Source organism: Cynocephalus volans, chromosome 5 (genome assembly GCF_027409185.1).
Source record: "Cynocephalus volans isolate mCynVol1 chromosome 5, mCynVol1.pri, whole genome shotgun sequence".
Taxonomy (NCBI): Eukaryota; Metazoa; Chordata; class Mammalia; order Dermoptera; family Cynocephalidae; genus Cynocephalus; species Cynocephalus volans.
Genome location: NC_084464.1, coordinates 18831361 through 18844518, shown reverse-complemented (window position 1 = coordinate 18844518; position 13158 = coordinate 18831361). Strand labels below are relative to the sequence as shown.

Below are 13158 nucleotides of genomic sequence, written 5' to 3'. Positions count from 1 at the left end.
GCCACCTGCACGTCTGTACAGGTGAGGGGTTGGGGCTGAGGGTCTGGGGAAGCACCACGATACTGGAGGTGGGGTGGGACATGGGTAAACTGGGGCCAGGGAGGGAGCACTGAAGGTCATCTCTTCATATCAGGGGCCCAAGAGGCAAGGAGGAGCTGGTGGAAGTAGTTTTTCACCTATTCATGTATTTAGGCATGCATCTTGCAAGTATTAAACATGTGTTACATCACAGTATTGTATTAAATACCATCTCTCCATCCATGCACTCATCTGTCTGTCCACCCAGCATCAATTCATCCATCCATCCATCTGTCCATCCATCCACCCATCTGCCCATCTGTCCATCCATCCGTCTATCCATCACTTCATCTGTCCATCTAAAGTGTACTGCATATGTAAGCTGCCAGGGATACATTGGTGAATGAGGCTGACACAGTCCCAGGTTTTGTGGCCTTTCTGGTCCTGTTGAGGGTTAAACAATTAAGTAAGAATTAGATGTGGACTGCAGTCAGTGCCATGACAGGGGACACAGGTGGCACTGTGTAGTCACAGTCTAGGGCTCCCCTTGGCCTCTCTCTCTGCTGAGCTACCTGCATACCATCTCAGCATTCACTACAATAGGATCTCTGCTTCTAGGCAGGGAACACACACACACACACACACACACACACACACACACACACACACACAAGGAATTCAGAAGAGAGCCAAATGCAGAATTCCAGGGAGAGCAGAGGAGGGAGGGAGCAGTGAGGTCATGGTCAGCGGGCACAGGGAGTGTTTCAGGAAGGAGTTGGGACTTGAATTGCCATGCGGGTTGGTGGAGTCTGAGGAGCAGTTGGTGGGGCCCCGCCTATGCAAAGGTGTGGGGGAACAAGACTGGTTGTGTTTGAGGCAGGCTTGTGCGATCAACAGCAGGCAGTCATGGTGCCAGGGGAGGATGTGTGCAGGGACTGGGCCTGGAGGAGGTGCTCTGGTCCCTCCTGGCACCCAGTGCACCAATAGCTTGTGTCCTGATGCCTGTGCCAGTTAGGAGGCCCTCTTCTCACCTCCCCTTCACCTCCTGGTTGGGGTCCCATGCTCGGTGACAGCTGACCTCCACATGTCCTCCTGTTGGGCTCAGCATGGAGCCTTCCATGTCCCAGTCCCTCCATTATGCCACCCCTCCCGATTGGGCTGAGGTGCCCGTGTCACCCTTGGGCAGCTCCTAATTACACTGGGCATGCTTGAGTGGCTGCTGGCGGGGGGCTCAGGGTCCTGCTGCACAGACAACTGCCAGCTCAATTTCATGCTAGAGAGGTGGGCAGCTTGGTTGGTCAGGGCTGTGCCACCTGTCAGGTGACCATGTGCTGGCGTGGTCCACATGTCCCTCTGGACCTGATCAGCCTCCCATATGGCACCCACTCTCCGTCCATGAGGTCACCTGGGTCCACTCACCTGGAGAGATACTGACTACTTAGCACATGGCTGCTGACCTTTCCCAAGGCTCTCAATGTGGTTCGTCGTGGGCGTAGAGAAGTTCAAAGCCGTGGCTTCACGCACCGCACCCCAGCCCCCTTCAGGGCCTGATGATTCTGACTCCTATTTTTTTCCCCCTGTTTTCTCTCAGCAGTTTGCTAAGTCATCTGTCACTTGGTTTCTTTTAGCCCCAGCCTGGTTTTCTGCAGAATCACTGTCTGGGGGCTTGTCTTAATCTTGGCTTGATTCCAGTGGAGACAGTGGACGATCCATATGTATGTGGAAGTGCTTTGTAAGCTGAGGAAGGAGTGCTACACAAATGTTAGGTGCCATCAGTCCCAGGCTGGGGGAGCTGCCTGGCCCCAGTGACTGTCCACTCGGGACCTATTGACTACGTCACTCTGGGCAGGACAGCAAGGGACAGCCATCCCAGGCAGAAAGGAAGAGAATCAGATCCTCCTAAGGTGCCCACCCACCATCACTCCCCAGGTTCCCTTCCAGAGAAATGGGAGGGGCAGGCTGCTGATTCTGTTTTAATTATATTCTTTTTGATGAGCATGCCAGGCACTGGCAGTGCGGAGCAAAGAAGTCCTTGTCCCTGACCTCGGCTCTCCTGGAGGCTGGTGCAGGTGTGGTTCCTTCTCCCCAGATGCACCCTCTCCTGTCCCTCAGCTCCATGAGCCCCCTCCTTCCTGTTGGTCTCTGATTGATTGGCTCTGTGGTGGCCCTTGTGAGCTCGGATGATGGTGAGGGACAGGATGTGAGCTCAGGTGACGGTGAGGGACAGGATGCGCGCTCGGATGATTGTGAGGACTGATGAAGCGTGATGCAATCAGAGGAGAGCAGGACTGCTTTGACTGGGAGAGGAAGCCGAGGACTCACAGGCAAGGTGGAGCCTGCTGCCAGGCCTGGAAGAACAGGGAGAATTGGATACATGGGATGCAGAGCTGGGGTCAGAGCAGGCAGGGCGTCCCTGGTGGGGGATTAAGGAGGAGCTGAGGTGTGGGGTCAGGACAGCATAGAGGGTGTCGAGTAGGGGTCTGTTCTGGCTGTTTGTGTGAAGTATGTTTTATTGGGACAGGATCACACCCTTCTGTGTGTGTATTGTCTGTGCTACAGTCAGAGTTCAGTCATTGTGACAGACTGTGTGTCCCGCAAAGACTAACATAGTTGCCCTTTGGCCCTTCACAGCCCCTGATCTGGAGGAAATGTGGGAAGGGGGGTGGGTGTAATGTGAAGAACAGTTGAAGTGGTGAGTGGTGAGGGGTCCCTTGGAAGGCTTTGGAACAGCGGAGCACTGAGTTGCGATCAGGACGGTGATTGAGGGAGATTAATCTGACAGCAGGTGGAGATTGGTTGGCAGGAGAGAGGCTGGAGAGACAGGAGGGCCTGTTAGGAGATCTTTGTGGTGATAGTCGGGTAAGAAAGGAGGGGCTGAGCTAGGGTGGGCAGGGATGGAGGGGGAGGAGGGCTGTGAGTTGCTGGGGTGGGCGTGTGCAGGAGCAGGAGCGAGGGCCAGGTACTGGCCAGCGGGGCAGAGGGAGGGAGGGGGACAAGGGCACTGAAGTTTGGGGACAGGGCCAGGAACAGGAGCAGGGAACAGCAGAGAGCCGCCAGCTCCGGCCAGCAGGACAGTGCTGGACCTAGTTAATAGCATCTGGGCCAGACCAGTCCCAGTGAGGCTGTGGGACGGCCAGGCTGGGCTTGGCTGGTGGGTACGGACAGAGGTGGCCAAGGAAGAGGAGGAGGAAGACAATAATTTCCTTCCAACTCTTTGGGCAAAGGGGCCTCTCTGGGAGAAAGTCCTAGAAGGACGAAGCTTGCCTTTGCTGCCATCCTCCCTGCCTGTTTGCGTCCCTCCCCCTGTGCCACCTGCAGGGGCCAGTTCTTTCGTGCATCAGCGCTTCCCACGAAGTTCCTCTGCTCGCCTCCATGTCAGAAGGATTTGCTGTTAGAAGCTCCGAGTCAGGCCATCCTAGCAGCCCAGGCCTGTGTCCTTTGGGACACTGTGCACACAGGCCCTGAACTTGCCTCCAGGGGATGAGAAGCTCAGAGTAGGGATGGGGCAGGGACCGCTCTGTGATTCCTTCCACCAGAGTCCAGCACATTCAGGGAGAGCTGGGCACGAGGTGGGCATGGCCTCAGGGAAACAGCCACAGCTGGAGGCGTCTGGGTGAGGGAGCAGCCTGCTCTCCTCATCCCACTCATTTGACTGGTGTGGACATTTATTTCTCTATCAGGGTGTGAGCCTTGGAGGGTGGAGCTGTGACTAATTTGGGGGAGGGGGAGAGGCACATTCGTGGCGGGGGGGGCAGTGAGTTTGGGCCACTTTCTCTCTGTCACCACCCTCCCCCACCCCCCGTATGCTGCATTTAGGAAAGATCAGCTTTTAGGAAAGGTCAACTGTCTGTGTGCCCAGGACTGGGCGAGGGGACTCACATTGGCCATCTGGGAGGCTCCTGTGGCCTGAGCTGTCTGCTCTGTGTCTGTTTTCTGGAAATCGGCCGGGCGGAGGCGGGAGGCGTGCCTCCTGCACTTTGCATCCAGACCTGTCATCACAGGACGTGGCCGGGGGAGCAGGAGGCTGCCTCAGTGCCCCCCCCCCTCGGCCCAGGCCACCAGCTTGCCCCGGGGGTCTCCTCACAGCCCCCTGGCCATCCCTTCACTGTCTCGCTCCTGCGCCCTGCTCAGCGTCGTGCCCGGGGGAACTGACTGAGCCTTTAGTCGGGGAGTGCTTCTGTGCCATGTGGTGTCTCAGCTAATCATTGCGGTAGCTCCACCAGGTGAGCTTGTCTGTCCCTGCTTTATAGACGAGGACACCCAGGCTCCAGCAGACTTGCCCTGGGTCACTGGGGGGACCGGGACTTGAGTCCAGGCTGTGGTCTCTCAGGCCTTGAACAAGGCTTCTTGTTCTATTTTGGGGATTAAGGGGCTGTGCAGACAGACAACAAGGAAATTAGGACTCTTCAGTCTAAAAAATGAAGGACTAGGATGTGTCTGTGTGGACAGAAATCTAGAAACTAAATCTCGCAGCGCTTGCAGGGAGTAGTTGAGGGCGGCGAGGGGAAGCTGATTAGCTGGCCGCACTGGGCAGGTGTGGCCAGCCAGACCCGGAGGCCTGCCCCACCGAGGTGTCCATCGCTTCCCACCAACTCAGATGTGCACACGATGGGTCCGTTATCCCTTATCTTCGTGGAGGCCAGTCCTGATCTCCCACCAAAGGCCCTGTGGCCCCTGTCAAAGATCACACACTGGGTTGGATGTCCCTTGGGGCTGGCCCAGGGAGGTGCTTGCACTGTCTCCTGATACTGTGGGTCAGATCGAGGATGAAATGGTCCTCTGCTGCCCCTTGCCTCCGCCTCGTTCCCTCCCCCTCCCCTTCCTCTCCTCCCCTCCCATCTCTTTCTCCCTCCCCCTCCATTTCCCCCCTCCCCCTCTGCTCCCTCCCCTCCCCTCCCCCCTTCCTTCCCCCTCTGCTCCCCCTGCCAGCTGTTGCCTTTTTCTTTCTCTGCTTTCCCCTTGTTTCCTCTTACTTTTCTCCCTCTCTCCTCGTTCTCTCTTCCCTCTCATTTTTCCTGAGTAATATTTACCAACACCCTTCTGCGCTCTCCCTTCATGAAGAGGAACCTGGCAAGTCCTGCTCACTCTGAAGAGCAAAAGCCAGTCCCAGGCCAGGTGTGCTCCAGAGAGGCTCCACCTGCAGATGTTGGCCCCTCATTCCTGCTGAGCCACAGGAGAAAGGGACTCTGGTCCTGGTGCTTTGCCAGCTGCTCTGCACAGGCTGACCTTGGCATGGAACCAGGTCTGGCCAGGACACTGGGCTTCCCTGAGAGCTGCTATCCCAGTCACAGAATGTCACATGGCCTCTCCTTAGAGGCCATCTAGTTTAGTTGTTTTCTGAAACCTTATTGTTTTTTAAGCAGTGGAGTATTTAAAAAAAAATTATGCATAACTCGAATATATAAAACAAATAAAAATGGAGCTTTTTTCGTTGAAAAGGGGTGAGAACCTTGAGTCCCATTGGGCTGTCTGTCGCTGTGGTTCTGCGTGGGCTGTAGGGGTGGGACACAAATAAGACAGGGACCTCCAAAGGGGGATGAGACAGGTCTACCATACCTAAAACTATCAGAGCAGTAACTAATGTGGGGTATAAATAGTTGCTATTTATAAATAGGTGCTATTTATACCCTGCAGACCCGACAGGCCACAGGAAGTCACAGGTGGGGACTGAGGTGACTGGGTGAGGATTAGCAAAGGGGCGAGGGAGGGCAAGTGGAAGGTGGGGACGACAGCAAACCTCTGAACTAGGGGGCCGTGTTCTGTCTCCACAGTGGCCTCACACAGCTCTGGCTGGAGTGGCGCCAAGTCCTGGGGTATAGAGTCCAATCCTTGGGGTTGGAAGGGTCTCAGAGCACACGGCCTTTGCAGAGGGCAGCAGTTGGTGGGTGGCTGGACCATGTCTAGGCACCTGAAGTCACTGATGCTATGGTCTTGAATAGGACCCACCTGGGTCAGGTCCCTGGCTCTGTGCCTGATGTACTAATCATCACTGTGGTCCTGTCTCCATCACTGGCAGTGACTCCACTCTTGGCTGGGGTGTCTGTGTGACAGCTGGGTCCTCGTGGGACTGACTGGTAGCCCTGGGTGGTAGATTGCCTGTGATGTCTGAGGGATTATCGATACTTCTGGCCAAGAGCAATGATTTAGGCATAACTTCCTGGGCTTTCCAGTTACTTCTGGTGGTCAGTGCTTCCCTGCCGTTGCCCGGGGAACAAGCCATTCAAAGCCAGGATGGAAAAATACCACGTCCCCAGCTGGTTCGCATGGATCACGATTAGGAGGACCATAACAGAGGACTGTTCTTCGTGTGTGCCCTCAGGTCTTGCATCCAGGTGGTGAGGCCAGGGTGGAGAATCTTGGAGTCATCAGCACACAAGCTTTCCCATTCCTCACCTGTCCTAGAGCTCCCAGGTGCTGCACATCTGTTTCTGGTGGAAATGGCCTGGCACAGTGGCCAGCTGTCTGCCCCACATGTGCCAGTGGCAGACATCACTAATCAATTATAGCTCTCATCCCTCTGAGCCCAGAAGAGAGCTCATGATCTCTCTCTATGGAGCCCTCCAGCAGCCTTCACAAATTACCAGGAGCTGGTACACAGATGCCATTTCTGATCTGTGTCATTCATTCATTCATTCCTTCATGCATGCATGCATCTAGTAAATTATTGAACTGCTGTTATGAGCCAAACACTATTATTCACATTAATGTATTAGAAATCAAGCACTAATGAAGAAATAGTGAAATCTCTCACCAAACTTCTAAAGGATCTGTACAATTTTCCTATAATAATGTTTTTCTAACTTAGTGTTTTCTTTTAGTAATGTTTTCTATCACTTTTCATCTTGCTAATTATCAACAAGATGGATTTGCACTTGCACACATATATGAATGGTTTAAGCCAGTGGTTCCCAAAGTGTGGTATGTATGTCTTATGAAACGTAAAGATGCCCTAGCCCCAACCCTTGACTTTGAGTTAATTAGTTGAGTTTTTATGAAGCTAATTAGTTGGAGAAATAATCATTTAATTATACAAATTATATGATCATTTGTTCTTTCTTTTGCTATTCAAATGTTCTTAATTGCCTAATATTTTCTTAAAATTGGATAAAAAGGCATATTGTGTATTTAATATTCCTTTGCAAAATTATAAAACAATTCAAAAATGGAAATTTATAAAAAATAAAGATGTCATAGTTCTTGCATTCTTCCTTGATCTTAAAAGATATTCGCTGTTAATTCCTTTAGCAAGGTTCTGCTAAGGGTGTATTTGTTGTGGGTTGAATTGTGTCCCCCAATAGAATAGATGATGAAATCCTAACCCCCAATACCTCAGAATGTGACCTTATTTGGAAATAGGCTTTGTTTTTTAAGATTTTTTTTTTTTTGGATAGTGAAAATATACTTTATTTTTTTAATACAATAGCTGCCAGCAATATACTGGTATTGATGTTCCAGAGAGAGAAAAGAAAATACAAGTACTCTAAGCTTTCATTTGCCTGCTGAAGAAGATTCTAGAGAAAATATTCCAATTCTGTTCAACATTATGGCTAGAGGAGTTGAAAATTTTTTTCCTGATAGAAATATAATTTTGGTGGCCCCAACCGCAATAAATCGTAAAGGAAGGAGTTTAAAAAGCCATGTATATCATAATGAATGCTTCCCTCTCTTTGAATTAAATATTGATTATAAGCAGTGTAAGAAACTGATAAATCAGTAAACGTCATGAAATGTGTATCAAAATGTTCTTGAAAAAAATACATTTCTATTTCCTCTCTTTTTTACTTTGTAGATATTTTCTAAATGGGTTTTGTAAATGCACAGAAATAAAAGCTATCTACATGCAACTCTGGAGAGAATCGAAACACAGCAGAAGTAAAGTGAAAATGCCTAAATTCTAGAGTTTATCCACTTAGTATAAGAATAAATGTCAGAAATCTCTTAATTGTACACATATTGCTCAAGGGTTTAAAGATAAGTTGTGAAAGCCAGTTACAAAGAAATAAAATCTTATTTGAATTCTATCACAAAAGTTAATAATCCTAGCACAAGAAGAGAACAGAACCGTATAGAAAACCTGCATCTGTATCAAAAAAGGGAAGTTACATTAAGTGGAATAGTAGAGAGCTTTCCAAAGGTTGAATACAATGATTTTTCAAAATCCCTTGGAAAATAATGAGACCTTCCATCCAGATCTCCTCGCTGAAGTGAAACACGAAAGGGGAAATGATTCCTTAGTTGCAGGAATAAAACCAGATGATTTCCATGTTAATACATATGCTACACAAAGTGCCAAGAAAACTTGAATGTCCCAAATATCTCAAGATTTTAAGCCATGATCTTTCCACAAATATACAATGGGGTAAAAGCATGTTGTAGGATCATCCTTCTTACTAGCTTTCGTCCATTTGCCAAACTCAATTTCACGTGAATAACTTCCCTCGTAAAGTAATAAAATCTGTCTTTCTACAGAGAAAAATAATTCTGCCTTCATCAAAATCATAATAGACCTGACTTCCTTGGACATCCAGAGGGACAGCCAACTGTAATCAGTGGATAAATAAAAAACAATAGAATAAACACCCAAAGTGAAAACACTTCACAACTGAGGCTCAGACTGTATTGTTTGCCACTCTGTTTTGAGAACTGGAGCTCCTTCCTCTGTCAGCCCTCTGTCCTGCACCACTCAGCCCACCATTCATTAGGAGAAAGACACCCTCCTCTTGAGTCTTTCTTGTACTTTAAGCTATGAGGCAAGGTTCAATATCACCTGAAGGCCAAGTTGCCACGATTTAAAAGTAGGTGAAGCGTGAGAAGCTTGTTCCCGCACCAGTGCAGACAGGGCACTTGCACCCCCTGAAGCTACTGCAACACAATCTGTCAGTAGATAACGAGCGGGTGCTTCTTCCTGGAACCAGACACATCATCACCCAACATTTAATTACAAAAACATGGGTGCTCAAACTCTAGATCAGCAATAAGGAGTTCTAGAAAAGGTAAGGGAAAGGAATCTCCCTGAGCCAAATGGATACAACATAGAGTTTTTCTTATGTTTCTACACTAAGCTAGTTACTGATAGGTAAAAAATGCAGTATGCTGATAAAAGTCAGGCTGCTTCCACAAAGCCAGTGCTTACTAAATGCTAGCACATCAAAGGGGGGAAAGTACTGCCATTTTAAAGCAATATACTTAAACTTTCAAAAAACAGCCTAATCAGCCTATGAGAAACAACACTTCTTAAACAAGTTAGGTACAAAAAATTACCCAAAATGTATTAGAGTCACAACCACAGTTCTTTTAGTACTTAGAAAGTCCATTTTTTGGTTTTTTTTTAAAGATGAATTACATACATAGAAAACTTTTATTTTTTAATCACCAAGTTCATTCTCCCTTGTTAGAGCACAAATAATTCCTGGTTTGGGACTTTGATTTCAAAAACAAACAAAAAAACCATGCAGGGTTATATTCTCCAACGTGGCTGTAGAAAATTTAACTGGAGGAAGAGCAGTAATTGAGATCAGGCAAAACTGTTAATATGCACTCACCATAACACAACTATCATTTACTCCACAAGGAGTGAATAATCCTCTACGCAAAGTCTCAACAGTAAATGGGGATGGGACGGGAAAGTTGGCCACCTGGACAATGTATTCTTTGGGTCATCTACATTAAACATGCTTTAGAAACAAAATTTTACTTGATATTTTGAGAAACCCACCCTACATTCCATAGGTTAATTTCTGTATGTGTTAACTTCTACATTACTAAACACTGTACTGCTAGAGCTAAATCAAGTAAATATCAGTTTATGTAGTGTTGCTCCAAAGATGTATAAACAGCAAGGTGTATGCTTACCTAAAAAGGAGCTTTTTAAAATGAGGAAAGAAAGCAATAATGTTCCAAATGAATGGCACTGGGCAAAATACACGTAACACGCAATACATTTAGACAGAGTATCAGGTACCTATCAGTTTCTCTTGTAAGGATAAAATGCTTGAGGAAGAACTTGAGAATACACCCCTCCCTCTAAACTTTTAGCTTCTACATAGTGTCAGGTGTTACAATTGGTGTGGATAAATGCTTTTAGGCAAAAGTAAAAATCTATCTACAAAGCAAAATAGCGAAATCTGTAGTGACTTTTTGTAGAAGGCTCTTCTCTGGTGGTAATATCCCTTAATATACACCCAGGATAGACTGTTTCTGATACAGTAGCAATCCTTTCATATACTCTTACTAAATATTACAAAATTTCAAAAAAAAAAAACCATAAGTATTCCTTGTACCATGCATTATGCACCAGTTTGGGGGTGACTGATGAAGTCATGGCTACTATTTTAACAGTTAAACATTGCACCTCGAAAGTTCTGCCTTCTATACACAATGAATGGACACAACGGCGAGGGCTCCAGAGAGATGGCAAACTACCTCTGCAGTGAAGTTTGTGTTGGAGGGTCTCCAAATGAGAGGGGGGAGGATATGGGAGGTAGGCAGGGTAAAAGGATTTTACAATAATACTGCTTAGGAGTGTACATTTTAAGATAACTACTATACCTTGTCTATCCTTGGCCCTAATCTTGAATAACTGCATGTTCATGCAAAATACAATTTCTACTTTATAGGAATAAGAGCAGTCTGTTAGGAAAAGCATATTCTTAGGGGAAGACAGAAAGATAGCTCTCTCGTAAGTGCTATTTTACTTGGTAAGTCTTTTGGCTACATCACTATATGCTATTTCAACCTCCTGACCACTGGGACAGGTATTGGTGAACTCATCCCTACTATAAGCCTTAGTTAAGTATCTCCAGATGCCAGTCATTCCTTTTGGGATATCAAAGTTGCGATATTTTTTGGCCACCACCTTGACAATGTGCAGTTTGGGCAGCAGGTTGCCATCAGCTAATGTCATTTCATTGCCGTCCAGAAATTTACGTGCAGAAAACTTAATGTCCTCCATACTATTCTCATCAAGTTCATCAGGTGGGGAGAATTCAGATATTCATCCAGTTTCCGCAGTGTTTTCAAGAGACCCCTCTCCAGTGCTTCGTTAGCCTCTGGCCTTGAATTCCTGATAGATGCAGAGAATTTGGCAAAGATGTCCATTCCAGCAGTGTTTGATGCGGGGTGTTCTGGTGAAAGCGTTAAGTACTTGGGAGGGCATGAGACATCTTCAAGAAATTCCTCGATCTTATTGACATCCGTTTTGACTTCATTGTTAAAAGTTATAAATGGCGGGTGGGTCCCAGGAGCCGAGTTCTGCAGGTCTGCAGACTTCCTTTTCAGGTCAACGGTTGTGACACTAAATACAACTCCTTTGAGCCAAAGAATCATGAAGAGCCTCTGGGAAAAGGGGCGTTTTCCTACGCTTTCCCCATCACTGCCAGCCTTGACGAAGAGCTCGAGGAGGGGCTCTTTGTCCTCCTCCTTCCCTCTGTTCAGCGGCATCGACAACGCCTTGGCCGGCTCGGCTGTGCTCCGCGGGCGGCGGCGGCTGCTTCTGCTCCGGGGTCGCTGCCGCGGCTGCTGCTGCTCCGGGGTCGCTGCGGCGTCTGCTGCTGCCCCGGGGTCGCTGCGGCGGCTGCTGCTGCCCCGGAGTCGCTGTTGCTGCTGCTTCTGCCCCGGGGTCGCTGTTGCTGCTGCTTCTGCTCCGGGGTCGCTGTGGCTGCTGCTGCTGCTCCGGGGTCGCTGTGGCTGCTGCTGCTGCTGCTCCGGGGTCGCTGCGGCGGCTGCTGCTGCTCCGGGGTCGCGGTGGCTGCTGCTGCTGCTGCTCCGGGGTCGCTGCGGCGGCTGCTTCTGCTCCGGGGTCGCTGTGGCTGCTGCTGCTGCTGCTCCGGGGTCGCGGTGGCTGCTGCTGCTGCTCCGGGGTCGCGGTGGATGCTGGCTCCCGCCGCGCTGCGCTCGCTGGACAGTCCCGGCGTGGAGCTGGCCGTGGCCTCGGCTGCACAGCACCGCCCCAAGCCGCGCGCGCGACCTTTTTTTTTTTTTTTAAGATTTAACTAAGTTAAGATGAGGTCATCAGTATGGGCCCTAATCCAGTATGACCAGTGTTTTTTTGTTTTTTTGTTTTTTTTTGGTAAAGGGAAATTTGGAGACAGAGACAGACACACACAGAGGGAAGGTGACATGAAGACACACAAGAAGAACACCACGTGGAGATGAGGATTGGAGGGACGCCGTGTACAGGACAAGGAACCCCTGGCGCTACCGGAAGCCGGGAGAAAGGCACAGACCCCCGCACCGTCGGAGGGAGCCTGGTGCCCCAACACCTCGATTTGGACCTTCCCGCCTCTAGAACTGAGACAACAAATTTCTGTTGTTTTAAGCCACTATGTTTGTGGTACTTTCTTATGGAAGTCCTAGGAAACTAATAACAATATTCTTAGTCAAATAATGTTTCTATTGATTTGCAACACCCCAGCCCCAACTCTTGAATGATAGATTGGTTGAGTAATATGTTTTATTAATTTTCTCTCAGAATTTTGAATGTGTTGTTCAATTATCTTCAGTCCTCTGCTGACTCTGTCTGCAGTAGCATTATACTGTGTCCACGTGCATTAGTCTAACTTTGTCCTGCTCAGAATTTCTGTTCCCTTAATCTGAGCGTTCACGTCTTCCGATGCGTCTGAGAGATTCATAGCTGTTATCTCTTCACGTAATGTCTTTCTCTCCTTCCCTCTATTCTGCACTTCTGGAAATTGTATAAGAGGTGTGTTAGACCTCCTCTTCTCTGTCTGTTCAAGTCACTTCACTTTTTCCATCTTTTTATCTCTTAGTGCTGCAGTCTAAGAAGTTTCCTCAGATCTGGCTTCTAGTTCATTAGTTTTCTACTCAGAGGGTCTAATCTTTGTGTAATATACCTTTTGAATTTTTAATTTCAACTACTATATATTTTTTTTCCATCATAGGAATTCTATTGAAGATTTTTAGAATTACAATTTTGAACAGAGTTTGGAGGAAGATAAACTTCTTATTAGTTCTCTAATAGAGATTTTTATCTCCATCTTTTATCTTTATCTAATGGACAGATTTTTGTGTGTGTAGTCTATGCCTTTTAGACACACTTTGAGTATCCTACATTTATGCAGGAGACTGTCTTTCAACACTCTATACCTGCTGGTCCCAAGGCCTCATTCATATCCTGAATGG

At 48.1% G+C, this 13158-nt stretch overlaps 1 pseudogene; it reads right to left on the bottom strand.

Annotated features, from left to right (window-relative positions):
* Positions 1-10708: 10708 nt before the first annotated feature.
* Positions 10709-11460, bottom strand: LOC134378766 (chloride intracellular channel protein 4-like; annotated as a pseudogene).
* Positions 11461-13158: the final 1698 nt, after the last annotated feature.